This window comes from Micropterus dolomieu, linkage group LG17, assembly GCF_021292245.1.
Source record: "Micropterus dolomieu isolate WLL.071019.BEF.003 ecotype Adirondacks linkage group LG17, ASM2129224v1, whole genome shotgun sequence".
NCBI classification, from domain to species: domain Eukaryota; kingdom Metazoa; phylum Chordata; class Actinopteri; order Centrarchiformes; family Centrarchidae; genus Micropterus; species Micropterus dolomieu.
This window is the reverse complement of record NC_060166.1, coordinates 9806130-9825706: the sequence shown is the minus strand read 5'-3', so window position 1 is coordinate 9825706 and position 19577 is coordinate 9806130. Positions and strand designations below refer to the sequence as shown.

Sequence of the window (19577 nt, the reverse complement as noted above, 5' to 3'; positions counted from 1 at the left end):
GGGGGGGGGGGGGGGGGGGAAGGGGGTAAATATGTCTGACCCAAGTTACCATGGAAACTCATCCCTCCAGACTAACCTGGCTCACCTTAAGCTTAACCTGTGTAAAAGTCAAGACTGAGGCTTCATCCACATCACTACATTTTCATTTTTAAACACAGACCACCTTCTACATTTGCATCTCCTGTTGAGACTACAAGAGAAACCCAAAGACCTAAAACAGGGATGTTTGAAACGGCTGCTGGCCTCGTTTTGTTTTTCGTTTTTTTTAAACTCCGGGGTAGGGTTTTTGTGACAAAAGAACAGAAAAGAAACGGAGGACTTTAAAAACCAATAACGCAGACACTCACATCTGAAACCAAACCACCAGCAGAAATCTACTTGGCACCTTTATTAAAACATTTTGCACTGTGTAAATAACACATACACTTGGAAGTGACTGTGCATGTTGCCACATTTACTTTGCTACGACTCCCAGTCGGGTTTTTGATGCAAAAATTGCGTGTTACTTCCTGTAACTGTTCCTCTTGGAACTGTTACTAGTGTGGTTCTTTGTTTGTAGTAGCCTAGTACTTTTTTTTTTCACCAAATCTTCTGCAACTGCGGAGTAGCCAGTCTGCTTTCTGTTTACACCGGCACGCGCATGCTTAGTGTAAGTGAATGGCCAACTAGATGTGTGTTTTCAGTTGTTTTAATAGACGGAGATCTGATGCGCAGCTAAAATGTTGGTGTGGACGGAGATCGTTTAATTTAAAAACGTTTTCAAGTTAAAAAAAAAACAAAAGAAACAACACGTAGTAGTGTGGATATAGCCTGAAAAAGTTCCTATGTGACGGTTCCAGGGACGTTCATTTGTACGCTTTCTGATGGTCAGCTACATGCTGCTGCTAAACGGTCTCTTCTGCTTTGTATATTGCAGTGGTTTCTTTTTGTTGTAATATTTTATTCTCAATGTTATTCAATTGTTTGTGTTGTTTTTGGCTGTAAAAACACGCAAACTCCCAACCACAAACTGAGATATCCATTTCTACAAAAAGAATGCAGAATTTGATCTCCTAAATAAGGTGAGCAGGAGGACAAATTATATTTAAATTAGTGCCGTTTTCACAGTCGAGCATATAAGAGTGCATAGTTTCATATATTGTTATCACGTTATTTGCCTAATGGGATTTGAGCCAAACGCTGTGTGCCAGCATGTAGATGTGATGCTTTGCTTGTAAAAACACGGTATGGAAAAATATAACACCATTTATTAAGTAGATCTTTTAGTGTACCGCTGATGTCACATAAGTCTTACTTTTATCAAGACATACTTTTCACAATTGGCCCTGATTTTCTGAGCCGCCTTTATAAAAACATCCCACAGGTCCTTAAATATATTACAACCCTGAACTTTTTAAACATAGCTTCCGCAAGGGAAATATTGTTGTATAGTCTCTGCCAATTATTAAAAAGGACTGTTTTATTGCCACCTACACACACATACACACTCTGATATACAGATCTCCTTTTATCACACATGGAGCTGTTGTGGTGAACTGATTTCGTGCACGTGACACATAAGACTGCCTCATCTGTCAAACATTTTTATTCAGTCAGCATTGAGCACAAACACTTTCTATTTGGTTACATGTTAGGTTGAAAGTTGTGAGACTGCTCTTCCGTATTTTCAGTTCAGGTTGTGAAAATCTCATCTGGCTCCAATGAACAGTTTGTGGCTGTGGTATTATTCTGTTCCTCAGCACCTGGGCTCATGCTGTATTGTAATTCTGAGGTGTGCTATAGCAATTGGGTTAGTGACATGGGGCCTCTGCGGGTTGACACTCTCCAAGCCTGTAGAATATTAGTTGCTTTTCGGTTGGGACCTGTTAAAATATTTAGCAGCTGCCTTGGATCAACTTCCTAGTGCCTACAGGTAAGACTAAACCAGTCTAATCAGGTTTCCACAGCTGGGTTATGGACTGTCAAGTAGATCATGGAAATCAGTAAGTCTATCTTCACATCACAATCAACCACTTACCATCACCAGGGGGATACATCATCATTTTCAAACAAAAAGGCATTTATACACACGTACGTCTTTATGTATTCAGTCTTTGCTGAATGAACAGAAAGTCATTTTATCAGAACCAATCTCATCCAACACAATGCATGGCTTTGACCAGATGTGGGCTTTGAATATAGACAGAAAAGCAGCTAAAAAAAAGACAATGAAAGGCAGTGCCAAGGAAGACAATGAAGGTGGATGAGCAGAGTTGGTTTTGGGATCGGAAGCTAACCTCTTAATCCATTCGAGTGCAGGCGTTTTGAGAAAAGTGCATCTCTGCCAAGTCAACCGGGCACAGGTCACACTATCAAGCTCTGGGTTTTTCCTGTTAAGAAAAGATGCAATGGTTTGATTACAGAGTGACGCTAATACACATGAAAAGGTGTTGGCCCAATGCCGTTGTTTCAATAAACTAAACAAGTTTTTATTGGGGGTCACTAAGTACTGGTCTATTTACAGGAGCCAAGAAATAGTTGCTCCTAATATTAGAGACAAGAGTTGGCACATCATCTTAATAAGCTTACGCACTGAATACTCAACACGCAATTAGAGAAAATAGTCAACATGATGTTTTGCATTATGCATATTAAAATGCCACTACAGCTCCGGCGGATGTTCTCCTGAGAAAACCTGCATTGGTTTGGGTCCAGTTCAAATTCAGGCCAACAGGAATCAAAGAAAGTGAGATAAGATAGGAAGGAATAAAGGAACAATAAAGACTGGGGAGACTTCTGCTCTTTTGAATATTCATAAGCCTCAGCAATCTTAATGTTCAATTATAATAACACTCCTCTTCAAACATTAAAAAAGACAGGGTGGAGTCCCCTGACTGTCTTTGGAAAGCTTAATTTGATGATCAGGCCAGGGAAATATTGATGCAACAATTCTGAGGGGTGCATAGACAGACACACAAATTTAAGTAGCAGCAAATGTGCATTAGCACTTCCTAGGTACGTGAATTAATGCAGCCTAGAGAGCCGTGTGATACGGGAAAGCACGGCTGCAGTGTCAGAGCCAACGTTAGTCCATATGGTCAAGCACTACTTTACTCCTCTAAAACTTCCATCTGTTAAGTAAAGCACTCAATGCGCTGGCTGCTTTTCTTTAACAAGGGTAGCTTCTGTGGAGTAGTGATTCAGTCTCCAAGCGTTGCCTGGCAGTCAAAGAGATAGCAGCCATCAGTACATTTTTTTAACTTGTGAAATCAAATAATTTTTTGCCTTTGACAATGACCCACTTTCTAAATCATGTGCATTAGAAAATATGTCTCTTCTTAGGTTGTGTGAAATAGAAACCTAGTTAACGTAGATTCTCTCCAACCTGGTTTGCTTTATGTGTGTAAATATTGTTGATGAGACATTAGCACTGAACTGCCAGTGTCATTTTTCTCCCTTCACTCCTTTTTACACACACACACACACACACACACACCCCCCCCAGCAAGGGGTGTTTATAATTATTAGAGCTCGACCAATATATTGGCCGGCCGATATGAGCCAATTGTATTTAATCTGCATCAGCCGCTTATAACAGCAGATATGACTATTAAAAAAGAAACCTAGAGTCAGATCCTTCACTCATGTCATGGGTGTTGCACAGTTTGCCCACCAGAGGGCGACCAGCTGCAGCTCCCCTGTTAACTACACTGCCTCACCACAAAACACACAGAAGAAAACAATCAGCTGACCGGAGTTTACGGAGCTTACGCGCAGCATTTAGAAACACACAGCGGGCTGTGTGAGCGGTGAGTCGGTCTTTGGTCAAGTTAATTACGTGACTAATAATTAATAAAAAAACAGACCCAGTCACTTCTCCTCTCCTGAAAACATTCATGGCTTGCTAACCCTCCCGTTTTTCACTGCCATCTCCCGGCTTCCTACCAGCTCACAACAGTTTAATGTTACGGTAGTTGGGTGTTGAAAGTTACGCTGCTGGACAGACGTAACTGTACATTTATTTCAAACAGTGTGGCAGTATCCCCCAACGTTACAGCAGCTCACGCTGCCCATTGCTAAATTAGCCATAAAGCTAATGCCGTGTTTATCAGTGGAGGAGCACTAACATTAATGAGCCTTGTGACATCTAGTGGTGAGGGTTGTGAATTGCACCCCCCCCCAAGCGAGCAGTATAGCTACGGTGCCTGAGACAGGACAAAGATGTCATCTATGAGAGAAGAGATTGCCAGTCCAGAAATGAGGGTTTTTTTTATTCATTAATAAAAACAGCCACATAAGGAAATGAAGTGCTACATGATGTCTCATACTCCTGTAATACATTTTATATCTTGGGAGGGTTGGCTCATCTGGACATACCAAAGAACATGAAGAAATTCTCAACGCTAGTGCATCAAGTATAACCACTGACAGATACCAGGACAATGTAAGCCTCATTGTTTCTGCACCACAGTCCATTATAAACCACATAATACATGAAATTGTCAGGTGAGGATCAAGGGTCCTCTGGCTTTGCTTAATTAGATAAGCATGCAAATATTACCAAAGTGTTTTTAAGGTTTTAAAATACAACAGAAACACAAAGTAGTACTGACAGCTATAATTTCAGCTTGTTTTAAAACGGTCCAACGGTTTTAATGGGCATTTAGCATTAATTGAAAGTATAAATTACACATTTGTGTGCACAGTGGGGAAGCACTATCCAAAAAAACATGCTTCTTTTTAATTTTTTAATGCAAATTCGTAAAGTATTCATTATGGGTCACTTGATAGGCACACGGTTTTGTTACATATCACCATTAGCAGTAAAAAGAAATACATGTTTTCCACCAGGGCAGTAAAATGTGAAATTTAGCTGCTGATCTGAACTTCTCTGCTGTTATCGTTTCATTGCCAATAATATTCATCATCTGTCTCAGGAAGGTAACAGCACATTTCTGTCCATATAACATTGCTCTCAAAATAGTTATGGATATTATATTGCATTTCTGTCAATAGATCCTCAGAAATATTACACACTGAACCTTTAAAGTATAGTTTGACGTATTCTAAATGTATCTGCGAGCCGCCCGTCTGCAGTTAGTCTGCGTGTTTGAAATGATTAAACCGGAGCAGACATATAAATAAATCTGAGCTGAACAATAATCTAACACGGCTTCCTGTAGCTCCTCTTTCTGTGACGTTGTAGATGTGAAACGCTGTAGTCAGAGCCGTAAAGGCTCTGGTTGTAGTTATAGCGTTATACATTCTTAAAATCAAAATATTGGCTCATAAACCAGCTCTTTTTCACTTTAATATCGGCATCAGCCCCCAAAAACCCATATCGGTTGGGCTCTAATAATTATGTGTTCAAATGAGCAATGGAGGGAATGTCTGACGACGACAGGCACGCTGTCATTGTGCAGAGTTTGTTTGAATAGCACCAAAGTTGTGAAATTAATGTGCCGTCTTTGGGGCCTTGTGAATTCTCACACATGATAAAATGATTAAATGAAGCGCAGCACAGACATCCTGGTTCCCTAAGATATGGAGATCATTAGGAAACTTTCACTAGTAAAACAGACATTACAACGTATCAATTAATCCACTCATCAAATTTTAATGAGCAAAAGATCAATGAGCTGTCATTGATCCAGAGTGCACCCATGGCAACAAAGTATAGTTCAAACAGGGTCTTTATGAGCCAACGTGCAGGTGTAATGATTCACTGATTCAGTATAATGACAGCAGGGTGCGTCTCTTCCAAATGATCAGCCCTAGAGAACAACAAGTAAACACGTGCAGGCACACACGCACACATCCAACTAACTGATCCAGGACCTGACAGCGTGTTCTGACGAGACAGCAGGATGGCTTACACAGCTTACACAGTAGCCTTCTCTCCAATGCCCCTCACTCCGGACCACCTGTTTCCTCCCACTCTGCCCACATACAGCTCCTGTAACAGTCCGTGAGAGCTGGCGTGGAAACAAAAAAGTCACGGTGACCTGAATGCTGCCGAAATATTCATCAGCATTGAAACAGAACCGCCAGAAGCAGTCCTTACTATATTGGTGAAGCTTCCTTAACATGACAGCTTCAGGTTAAGCTTCTTTTATCAAATGGGAGTTGTTCTATGGACAAACACCACTAATGCCTGTATTGGCCTTTACTTAACCAAGATAGTTTGACTTACAGTAATGCTCTCTTTTCAGGAGTACAACGTCCTTGTTTCAAGGCTTTTTACCACCAGATGCTCCTGTGTGGTAGTTTGAAAACTTTGCTCAAAATCACCTTAGCAGTGGTAGTAGTGAGGCATGGGCAAGTTCTGCTTTTTCCACTTCCCATTTTTAATCATGCAGCTCAAGGTCTCTTCCTGTCAAAAGATAACAGATTCCTGTCTGCTAACAAATACATGTGCACCAATTCAGAGATACTAATAATTGAAATGGCATTATGCACATGCCTGCAATGGCCTTAACAAACAAAAAGCAATCTGTTCTACTGCCATTGTATCATCCACTGATAATTAAACAGACAAATCAGTGCATAGTGACTGATGTAAAAGTCAAATGTAGCCCACAAACACTTGGCAATTTCACACGGAAAGGAGAGGCTGGCAGAAGATGTCTCCTATCAGAGTGTGAGTGAGCGAGTGAGTGAGAGATTGACAGCTGCAGCTTTTAATGATTTGACATTTTTAATGATGTTAGAGGGAAGAGGGGGTGAACCATTTATCAGTAGCACACCCCTGGGAGACTATAGCCCTCAATTGTTTTCTCTGCTTCCAACCCAGTGTTTCAATCCAAAGACATTGTCAAGCAACCACACACTGACTTCTATATGGGCCTGGGATGAAATATCAGCCATCAGAATGAATAAAAATTGTACAATAGTGACAAAGTATGTTCTAATGTAGTGTGAAGATGAATATCGTAGTTAGAAGTCCTTGGATGCTTCATCATCCCGGATTATGAAGAAACCATAAATACCAAGCCACACCATCAGCCTGAAGAATGCTAAAATTATGGACCTCCTAAAGCATGATACCCAGCCGTTTGTTCAACTGACGGCTAGTAAATAAGGCTGCAGTAAGAATAAAAATACTAACGACCCCCATATGAATATAGGTGAATAGATCTTTTAGAATTGTCAGCCCTGGTCACATCTGAACACAATGAGATGCATGATCGGCTTGAGAAATTTCAGGAAGGTTGTACCATTAGTTAAGAGATCTTTTTCATTCCTCAGCTATTCAGTCTTATCATATCAGCCACTCCTTTATAAACAGCAGCAGGTGACCGGTGTTGTGAATCACAAAGATTGTTATGATTATTTTCTCCTTATCAGATCTTTGCGACTGCTGTGGTTAAGAGGAGTCCAATTATTAATTTGAAAAAACACTCAGTCAAGTTTATTCTGTGAAATAAAAACAGACATGGCAAGAAAATACATGGGTACGTACACAAACCTGTGCAGGACTGTATGAGCACCTTAGCGATTCTCACATAAACACACCAATTCTCTCACCTTCCTGGTAATAGGTACACCATGATGAGCAAAAACAAAAGACAAATTGGCAAGGGAGCAGTGGTGCACATGGTTACAAACTTTTGGCATCTATCCCCAAAAACGGTCCAAAATTCAAGTAAATGATCACCATCAGGAGCCCTGTATTTACCATCTCACGAGGAGGACAGAAACTACCTCATTACTTGACATGTTTCCTCCACTACAACAACCAATTAGCAGCTTAAGTGGCCATGCTCATACTGACTTGTCACACTTCACATGTAGGCCACAGGATGGTTCTGATGACATGCAGCTTAACTGGGAGGCATATAAGATCAAAAGTACCATGTCACTTTAGCTGCTAAATTACTTAAATGTGCCACTGTTGAGCTTGTGGCCTCATCTACCCCTGAGAAAATAAGTGATTAGCTACAGTCAAACGTGGTGTGAATTAAATTGGATAATTAATGGGTTGCTGTGCTCAAGCACTTAACTGAGTTCTAATTAAAATGCTTAACAAAATTTAGAAAAGAGGGAGAAAATGACTGGTGTGGAAAAAACTGTCTGTTCCGTTTTTGCGTTACTTTGATCTAACCTCTTCCTTTCCCAACACCCCAGAAACACTCAGCCTCAAAAGACGTATTCATTTGTCCTAACCTCAGGAGAACTCTGCAACAGAGCAATGGGCAAACGGTTGGTTGAGTGTGCCTTATCTGAACAGCTAGGGAATTAATGGTGCAATATTAAACAAATACAGACATTTGCTACTTTTGCAGTATATTTTTAGTTTACATGCACACCTTTAACAAAACATGTGACCTACATAACCTTAAACTATGCATGCAAAATTATAGAGAAAGAAAGATTACAAGGGCTTCAGACGGAAAATACTGCTGTGAACAAAGGTCCTGACATCTTGCACATGAGGCATCTCAATTATTCATGTCAGTGGAGTGTGGCTAAACAATGGCGAGGTTAATGGGATGGTTGAAACTAGAGGTGGGGTTATATGTATGTGCATTGGCATGTTAAAGTCACTTTAGAAGATGTTTAGGACAAGACGATGTTGAAACAAAACGCTCTTGGTTTCTGAATTAAAAGAAAAAAGAAAAAGAGGGCTGTTTCACAAAAGCAGAATTTAGAAATCCAGGATAATAGCAGTGTGGTCTGTGCATTCTGGCTTTATCCATTTAACAAAGGCCAAACCAGTCTGAGGAGGAGCGACTATGTCAAGCCAGGTGTAAGTAATTCCAATAAATGCGCGTCAAAAGCTTTCTTCAAGAGACCACACACAGAAACGGCAAGAAAAAGCGTGCCAGACAAAAGCAGACCAACTGAACATGCAAGTAGCTGAGAATATCACTGCTCTTAACTGAAACCGTCATAATTATGTTACAATTGAAAGAGTTAGACAACTTATCAATTTCACAAATTAACAGATGTATAGTTGTGTCATTATCTCAGGATATGCATTAGTTACAACCACTAAAGCCACTCTAGGAGTGCCAGAGCATTCAACGGAGAACATAAAATGTAGCCCAATTGTTTTTGTAATGTGTAATTCATGTTACCTCCAATTTGGTAGAATTCTTCAGTAATGTAGCACATTCTTCTGTGGCCAGGGAAGGTAATGAAGATGTGAGGAAATCCTTTCAATGCCAACTTTATAGTATATTCTAATGAAGCAGTAAATACTGGCTTTACTTAACTGAAATAAATAAAATATGTATTGTGGTATTTTAAACAGGTCATATTATGCTCATTTTCAGGTTCATCATTTTATTCACTGGTTGTACCAGAACAGTTACAGAGTTTACATGGTTTCATTTTCAAAAAAACACCATTTTTTATCATATTAACAAATTAGGCAAAACAGATAACATGGCCTAACTGAAAAAAAACACATTGGCTTCTGATCAGTGACTGCTGACTGAACAGATAAAGCACCAGGATTAACCAAGCCTTGCTGTTAGCCTAGTCTGGAGCAGGCTAGCAGTACAGAATAAATCACCGTGGTAACTTATGTGCCACTGCTTTCGTAAAATGGAGTCAAGGCTAAAGTCAACCTGGATAACTGGAAAATACAGGCTTAAGTGCAATTTATACTTTTGCGTCAAATCGACAGCGTAGCCTCTGCGTAGCCCCCTACCCTATGCCGTCACCTACGGCGTAGCCTGACGTGCACCTCCTCAAAAATGTAACAAGTCGAGTCGACGTGGACTGTAAGCACTGCGATTGGTCAGCTGGGAAGCCTCGCAATGCCTCCGAGCTGACAGGAAGTGCCCGTGCTTTGAAGTAACTTTTACTAGTGGCCAAAAGGGCGGCTATAACACGGTGGATCAATATATTTGACCATCACAACCCGAGCAAAATGATTCGTTTCACTATCAGTATGTGATCCATTTGGCCGAAGACATTTCAAAAGGCTACACCAGCCGTATGTTTACGATTTTCCCCTCATTCGCGTTAGCGGAGGGCTAAACCGGAAGTTAGCCTGCCGGCAAAATTCAATACAGTGGATGCTGCAGCGCTACTGCCGACTAGCATTTGGGGGTGTAATTGCTGACTGACGGACACACGGACTCACAAGTATAAATGCCTGGCTACGCGCGCAGCCTACGGCGTAGCCACGCACGTAGACCCTACGCAGACCCTACGCATGCGTATAAAATCAAGCTTTAATCCGCCCTCAGGCTGATTTTTTTTTTTTTTTTTTTTTTTTAAGTCAACATCCCATCATTTCAAGATTTAGTATGTACACAAAACACACAGCTACACCTGAATAATGAACTAGTAGAAAAACTGGAACACTAATTTACTATATCACAAAATAAAGCACTGCACTGTTAAAACACTCGTCCTTATCAGAAGCCTCTGCTTCAGCATATGGACGTGTGCATACGCCGTGCTCCTCTTATCCTCCATTTCTGTTTCACCACAATGACAGCAAGCAGCCATGTATGACTGCAATTTTGCACACACACACACACAATTGTGCAAGGGGTCACCCTGGGGTGAGAGGATTCAGTCATCGCGTATGTGAACTTAACGACCCAGTGGTTTGGGTACACGGTTTTGCATGGCAGATTGTTAAAGTAGGAAAAAGATGAGGAGGAAAAGGCAGGGAGGGAGAGGCTGAGGTAAAACCACCAGGGTTCTGCATTCCACAAAAATGGAAATAAGGTACTGCTCTATCATACTTCTCCGTGTTAGTCGTCCAAAAGAATTATAGATAATAGAACAAGGGAAACCTAACATTATGCGAGTTCCTAAAAAGTCTCGCCCCCAACTAGGCCATTAGCTGGACAGATTGGGAGGGAAATAATGTCTCAAATAAAAGCACCATTTCACACACCAAAAGACAGACCATTGTTTTGACTGTCACTGTTATTGCACTGATGCTGTGAGGATCTGTAAAACATAGAATAAAGAGAAGTTACCAGCACAACCTTCTGCAGACTGAGTTCTAAATTCTTACCAAAAACACAGACATCACACCGATTCCAGTCAGTACCACGACCATGTCAGGTTTTTCCTTTAGAGAGAATTAGAAGGCGGCCGACTGCCAAAGTTCGGCCCAATAACAGGGTCTGACAAGTGGCTTCATGGTGAACACTATTGCACTTTGTGGGTTTCTGTCTTTTGGAACTGCAGTTGTGGCATTACACTGATGTGGGGACGCTGTATTGGAACCACCACAGCCAAACGCCCTTTCCTTGCACCTGGTACTTTTTTTCCCCGTATCACCTACGTCGAGGTTCCAAGCGAGCTGAGGCAATACTAAAATGTGACGTGAAAACACTGCAGAATGCTGATTGGTCAGAGAGAATCGTCACTATACACTGCATCAGAGCTTTTGAGGCAAGAAATCAACTGTGTAGATTTCGAATATTGGCAGTGTTATGACAAATAATGGAGAATCAATGGTAAAATCAAAAAAAGAAACACCTCATTAGCTTAAAAGGACTAGTTTGTATCACTAATTTGCGTTAACTTACTAACCTCAGCTCCTCCTGTCACCACCGTCCTCTCTCTTCCTAACAACCACTTTCAGACTCATCTAAAAACTGAAAAATAATTTGGGATGTACCTGTCTGTAGGTTACAGGACAGAGCTGTAGGCTACAACAGCTTATTCTAAGTTTGTACCCAATGATCTCAACATTGGACGAGTAGGTAGTGATAAAATACAGCTACCAGTTACTTTCTATAAATAGAGTTAATGTTAAGTTACATAGCAGCTAAAAGACATAGCCTACTGTATAAGCTTTACTGCTCAGCCTGAAGGGAAGGGGAGATGTTAGCTAGTGCAAACTTTCACTTTTCCAGCAGTTGGGGAAAGATTTTTCTTGGTCTTGAGAAGCTAACACACACACACACACACACACACACACACGACAGGCTACATTTACTGCCAGATTATTTTCCTCCGCTCGCGTTCACCGTCACTTTCTGCCGCTCTGACAAACAAACACTCGCTATGCACCTCCCGATTCAGAGTTATCGTTGCTGTTATAACAGTGCCTGTCACGTAGATGTCCTTTGATGAATAAGGGGAGGAAGCGAGCCAAGCGATGTGTGTTTGTGCTCGCACAGATGTAATAATGTGTGGGAAATTTTAGTAGCGGCGGTCACGATTCAGCAGCTCCTGAATGCATATAGGGCAAACACTGCACGCCAACCAGCAGGAGTACCTCGCAAGCTCCAGCAGGAGTACCTCCAGCAGGAGTACCTCGCAAGCTCCAGCAGGAGTACCTCCAGCAGGAGTACCTCGCAAGCTCCAGCAGGAGTACCTCCAGCAGGAGTACCTCGCAAGCTCCAGCATCAGTACCTCCAGCAGGAGTACCTCGCAAGCTCCAGCATCAACTCCAGCTGTAAGATTTTCATTCCGCTATTCTGTCTTTAGATTCTGAATAATGTTGAAACTAACATAAATCAAGAGACAGCTGATGTATGTGGGTCACAGGTGTGTGTCGCATCAAACATTACAACATGGCAGTTATGTGCGGCATTGCTATGACGACCAGCTACATTGAAGGGTTCTATCTGCAATGGAAAACTGAGGACGGCGGGCTAAAAGCGAGTCGAGTTGGTACCACCAGTGGAAAAGTGTCCAAGTCCTCATAGACAAGTCCTGCCACTTGGCCACCATCTTGGCAATGCCTCTGGGCAGTTATTCCGGACTAACAAAACCAGGTTCCTATCTGAATGAATGGGAAGAGCAAGCTGTAACTGCACTTTCACTGGTCACGGGGACATAAAAACTGCCTGTCAATCAGCAGCAGTGGTGAGTTATTGATCTGTAACAAAAGTATCTTTCATCCATAAAGTTTTAACTGGGCTCTGTCTCTACATCACAGTAACAACTTTATGTCCACTGACTGCCTGGAGGGTAGTTAGTGTTTGGAAGGGGGAGGAGAGGTGTGTGCTGCAGCTCACTGTTTTTCCACCGGTGTTTTTGAGGGTGTGTCTGGACTAGCTGCTTGGCGAGCGTTATTAGCTTTCATCCCTGTGTTGTCACAAGGATGAAAGACACAAGGGAGATGGGAACTCTCTTTGGGCTAGACTTTTGCAAATTATTACATGCACAAAAAAGGTATATAACTCAATAAAGGAAAGTGAAAGGCAAAAAAAAAAAAAAAAAAAAAAAAAAGACCTCTTTAAAGATTTTAAATCAACTTTTCCCACATCTGTGAACATGACTGCCACATATAGTGACACTGCAGATAATGATGATTTTAGTATTCGAAGCTTCTATAGATTATTTCAACGATTGATCGATGAGTCGTTTAAGAAGTACTTTTAATTTTGCTTGCCGGCGGTGGCGGACCCCCCCGGTAACGGGATCAGCTGTGCACGTTTATATGCGATAGATATTTATTGTAAAGTCATAGTGTGTCATACAGCAAACATCAGACCAACAACCAGACAGCTGCTTTACAAACAAACATCACTTGTGTGCTATGCAAGTTACACTAGGCTCGTGCAAACTACATGACTTTATCACACTACACAACTTGCCGTCATGTGACGGAGTCTTGAAGTCGGCATTCACACTACGTGACTGATTAGTGACAGGGGGGTCACACACTACACGAGCTGACAGCGGCTGTGTCACCCGACGGTGGTCTCCAAACCACGTTTTGTCAACACACGTGAAATGTACAACAGGAAATGAGCGATCCTGCACACAAAACAGCCGTTTGTTATAAAGACAAGGAATATGGGTGAAAGGATGGATTAGCACACGTAGGTAGCAGGGATTGTCGCTGCAGGTGAGTAAAAAAGGTGCAGCTCCCCGACACCCAGTTAACTCATGACTGTGAGGTAGCACATGTACTAAAAGTGGTACAACTCACGGCCCAAAAAGGAGAAAAACAAATGCACGTGTGTATATTTAGAGCAGAGGACTGCGGATTACTTTGGCTAGCCTTCAACTCAATCGATGATGATTTCAGCTAAATGCTAAAGTTGCTGTTACTTTGTCTGTGGTCCGCTGGCAGAACACTGTGTGCCTTCTGATCAGGTGCCGCTGTGCTGTTGCCGAGGCGACATAAGTTTCGTTTTATGGGGGACGGACGAACGGTATTCCCCCCCCACACCAAACTCGTCTTTTTTCCCGTATATTTCCACCCGCAATCCGTTATCATGGCAACAGGTGAGCTGCACGTCGTTTTTACACAACAGTAAGCTAAACAGTTATATTGATTAAACGAAGCAAAGAATTTGTGTCGATGCGTTTTATTAATCGATTAATCGTTTCAGCCCTAGATAAAAGCAAACAATTTAAATTACAGAGTACAATAAACAAAAGTAAAAAAGGATAGATTTAAATTTATTTTTAAATGCTTCAAAAACAGGAGTACATCTACATAAGTAATTTTCCAGCAGAACAGTCATGTTCTCATTCTCAAACAGAGCTTAAATTACTGGGACCTAGCTACAGAAAGTTGCAGATGAACATTTAATATCCAGGAATTCACATCAGCTACACTGCTAAAGGACCATAAACTATAAATGAAAATAGCTTATGTTATTTAATTTTAAACAACTTGCGTTTTTGCTTTTATGTTGTATGTCATAATTGTCATTTTTAATCATATACATATGTCACACACACATACACAGAATTAACTCTTCAAACACTTAAAAAGTGTGTTTGCTTGAGCCAGTTGAAGGCACAGTATACAAGCACGCAAGTGCTCGGTGTGATCATGATGGTACCAGCTCTGCCTCATTTAGAGTCTGGGAAAACCCTGCATGTCTCTTATCTCAGCTTGTAAGAGCTTGGGATAACGGCTTCAGTTACAAGAGGCATTACTAAACTTGAATTAATTAAATGCCTGAAAGAGTGAGACTTCATTAAGGCGATCACTACAGCCATAGCTGCACTCCACTGGCAGCCCTACTCTTTCCCCCAGTTACTGATAATGTCATTATTCTACCACCTCCTCCATATTTGTGTCTTCTGTTTGGCTCTCAATCCACCATCCAACTCCACTCTAAATAACTGGTTCATACTAGGGATGCACCGAATAGCAAGTCAAAAGACCAAATAAGTTTTACCCAGCAATTATGTTGACATGTCGGCAGTGTGGAAGCATTTTAAAGTGTCTGAGAAACACGCAAAAATGGCCGTTTGTTGTGCTGAATTGTCTCCTAGCACATCCACTCCATCTGTGGCTGACTTCTTAGAAAAGGCAACAAACAGTCTGACCCTCTTTGAGTGTTTCTGTCACTCAATCTGTCACATTTTCTCTCTTTACAAAGACAAGTGTTGCAGTTTGAGTCCTACCTGAAGAGAGGCCATGAAGTCTTCATGTTATACAAGAACCACAGCATTATTTATCAAATTGGGTCAGAGTTGATGAATTTAGCACGAGGATACACATGTGACAACGTCCAGTTTTCTAAATAAGGTGTCTATACCCTATGGAAATAAGATTAACTTTATTATATTCACAGAAAGTATAAAACATATGACACGTGTACATTAAAAATAAATGGACACATGTACTTTACCGGACCCTCTCGGGCCTCGGACCCACCCACCATAGTCTCTCCAAATCCTGTGGGAAACACTGAGTAAAAAGCACAGTAGGTATGGGGATCGTTATTGAGACTGCTTAACGATCTGATTCTTTATCGATACTTTAGGCTACTATTATTTGGTGACGGTTATTTGGTAAAGACCAGACCCAACGGGCATGAGGTAGGTCTGCACGGTATGAGGAAAATATTCAATGTGCGATAATGTTATATATTGAGAGGACATATGACTTAATAATGAAGTGCCCATAGCTGCCTGGTTGTTTTTAAATTAATTATAGGATTAGAATTTAATATTTTAAATACAGCTAAATATTGTTTCTAGAGAAGCAACATTAATGTTTACAACTGCAAAGTCACTGTATAGTCAATTTGATATCAGAATACTGAGTGACGTTTAGAAAATCAGTCTGTATCAGTCCCTCCTCTTCCTCTCTGCTGTTAATCACTGCCTGCAGGTAACGTTACCTGATGGAAGGAGGAGCAGGTGATTTGTCTCAGAAGCTTAGTATTTAACAATTTTTAAGACTACAGACCAGTCTATGCTCCAGACAGACAGCTTGATTTTAACATTTGGCTAATTGCCTACACAACGTTAGCTGTGCTTGTACAGGACACAGGATGAGAGACTGAGGACAGAGCAGTTTAAAATGAACTCTTTCTACATGTTTACCTTACAGACAGGTGTAGTGATAAAGTATTGTCTTTTTACTCAAAGGTTTTATTGCACATAACGAGCGCCGCTGTCGGCAACTCGAGGAGTTCTGAGCTAGCTTAATTTCACCACAGCGACGGAGCATCGTTTGCGTCTCTCTTTGCAGGGCGCTGTGTGTGTGCACGCGCCAGAGAGCAGCAGTCCAATGATAAACAGTCTCGGGCCTGTTTAATACCGCGTTTCGGTACCATCAATAAATAAACATTCACTTTCTTGTCCATTGCGTTTCATGATAAATCAGATTTGACGCTCAAGACATTACGTAACATTACAGGACCCGCTAGTCTCTATAGCAGTATCGATAAGCTCGGACGTTACTGATTTTCGGGTTTTGAGAAGTTTTGGAACTGGGTCTCGATCCCCATCCATGAAGTATTCGGGAAAGTTTTTCCATTATATTCGGTTTCAGCTGACTACGCAAGTGTTTATAGCTGTTCAGAATGTCCACACTTGAAGGTGGGGATAAGATGGGGCAAGAGGTGAAATAATCTCTGAAAATGTATGTCGTTATTCCCAAATTAAGTCTCTCCTGGAAGGCATCCATAGCATTGCACTCTGTTGTACACATAATGCATTAACATGACAAATTGTTGAGTAAAGACTGCACATGTGGACACGTCTTAGTATGCAAACAGCCATCGTAGTATTAAAAAAAAAAGTCTGTGTCTACCGTCAGTCCTGCAGTATCAGGGCATTAACAAACCAAACAGACTTTGAAGAACTACTGCTGACAAAGTGACCAACTGATGCATCACTTCACACTTTGTACATGCCATTATCACTACAACTGACAGGCAGCCCATGTCTTCACCAGCTGCCTAAACTGGCTAATAAAATTGGTGCCAAGAATGAAATATAGAGCTTGTTTAAAAAAAATATATAAATAAAAAATTTGGAACCTTTACATTTTAAGTCAAAGTTTTACAGCCCACCAACAGCAAAAATCCAGTGCCAAAGCCCTACAAAGATATGTAGGCAGAACAAGTGGGCTTCATCTGAAAACTGTCAGTTTCTGTCTTCCCCTTTAAGACACAGCATGCTGCTATTGAGGTTGGAAATTCAGAATCCGAAATAGTTTACACTTTATTGATCCCCGAGTATCTTTATTGAAAGCGTTGAGTACATAGCCTTGTGCATTTCGTGAATACATGGTGAACATGACTACTGTCCAGAGTTAATAGCTCAATGCAGAATAATGCAGAGCTTGAGTGTACCAGTATAGAAACATGTGGGTGGAAGCTTCTTCCAGGAGGAGAGCTTCACACCACATTCTCCTCAGATGTGAAAGATTAACAACCCCAGTAACTTGTACGGTACATCCCTCTCGCCCCTCTCTCTCTCCCTCTCTCCACCTCTCTCCGCAGGGAGGAAGATTCATCATCTGCCTGAAGAGCTGGGTGAGAACCCAATATTCAGCACACATCGCTCACCCAGCAGCGACAGGCAACACTGGCTGACATGTGCAGTAACCTATTCTGCTATAGTCATGCACAACATGCCTAAAGGAGAGGCAATGAGTAGGATTTGCCTCAAATGGATATGCAAAATATAGAAACTATTAGGGATGCATGGATTGTTCAGCCTCCAAAAATCAATCTGCCAAAAATAGCACAAAAAGTACTTTCGCTGTTGGGCCTAATACATGGACACATGTAATTTACTTTACCAGACCCTCTTGGGACTCGGACCAACCCACCATAGTCTCTCCAGATCCTGAGGGAAACACTGAGTAAATGCACATATTCTACAGATTCTTTTATTATATTCGGTTTTGGCTTCAGCCAGGATTTTTCATTTTGGTGCATTCCTAGAAACTACAAGCTGAAAACGGCCTCACGTCCCATCTAATCAATACTGACAGCCAGTGGCAATGTGCAACAATCACACATACTGGTGACAGGGTGGGCAGCTAGAGCTTAGCACAGCCTTCCAGTAGGAAAAGAAACAAAATGACCCCCCGGATAGCAGCCGGCACTCACAACTGAACTTGATGGGAAATGTTGCTACTTTGCATGCAGTTCCTGCTTTTCAATCAGCCTTATCAGGACAGTGCAATGAAACAATTTAATTTGTTTTGTTTCTCCCTACACAACAGTGACAAAAGCAATAGTCAAAACCATGAAGTATTTACCGCAGTTACCAGGTGCAGCTAAGCAATTATTCTGAACCAGTGAACCTCATCCCAAATCATTTAAAATGGCCTTCAATAGCAACTACACACGAGTGGCAGCGATGTAAAAGAGCAAATCAATTTAGTGCAAGCCTCTTAAGTGATTAGATTCTATTACACAGTGCAAACACAAGGGCTCTGCTGGCCTTTTAAAATGACCTGCTGTCCCGTAAAGACCACGTGTGGCTATGCTCAGTGCATGATTGCTTTTAATGGGATTTTACAACATTAACATTCTACTGAGTCAGCCCCTCTGTGGAAACTGTCCCATCTGACAGTGTGTCTGTATTACTGTGCGTGTTTGTGAGTGAAGGATGGTGGGGAATGAGTACAATTACGGAAATACGTGCATGACATGATGTCGATATTAAATGCTCTGCCCGGTCAAAGAAGGGATTCCTCCAGAAAACAAGCTGCAGCTAAAAATCTTCACCTACTACAATCTAAAGTTTTGTAGACAGAGACCCAACAATGTGGTGCTCTGTAAGCTCTGCAAATTGGAAATGACTTATCACAGCAGTTGTACTGCTGTGCACCAACACTTGAAGCAAAATCATCCCCGAGCACTTTGCCACGACAGCATCTTTTCAAAGCCAACCCACCTCCACGGGAGTGACGTCTAGCAATTCAATCTCACAACGTGGATTGCGAGGCTGGTGGTGTTTTTTCTCCTGGCGCTGTTTGTTCACTCATTTTGTACTTCAGTCATGAATTTTTCAGCAGCTGTTGCTCAACTCTAGCACACATATACTGCATGATGCAGCAACTACGCAAACAAGGTGTTAAATCAAGATATTATCGTAAGCTATACATATCACACACCTCTACTCCAGTGATGAAATAAATCCAATTCCTAATAATTTTATGTCATGTACTAGTAAAAATACTGATTCTGCAGTTCATAAAAAGGGTTGACATAAAGCGATTAAATTAATGTCAGTGATCCAATATTTATCTGATTTTTCTGATTTCTGTTTATTATTATTAAAATACGCTACTATTCTCATTATTCAAATTAGCTTATTGTGTCTTTTTCAAGATGATGATTGAAGAGAATATTAATATATTAATGAGACAAGTTTTAGAAGACTGTTGCTGTAAATGGCAGTGTCTGTTCTTAACATTTTCTTTCTATGGTTGCCTCCGACTTGTTACC

The 19577-nt window shown here is 41.3% G+C and overlaps 1 protein-coding gene across 1 annotated transcript in view; it reads right to left on the bottom strand.

The window, feature by feature from the left end:
• LOC123986430 (SPRY domain-containing SOCS box protein 4-like) overlaps nucleotides 1-19577 on the bottom strand; it is a 52668-nt gene that overhangs the window by 31388 nt on the left and 1703 nt on the right. The window contains exon 2 of the mRNA XM_046074674.1: nucleotides 2277-2369. The gene's annotated coding sequence lies outside the window, so the exon portion shown is untranslated. The remainder of the gene's footprint in view (nucleotides 1-2276; nucleotides 2370-19577) is intronic.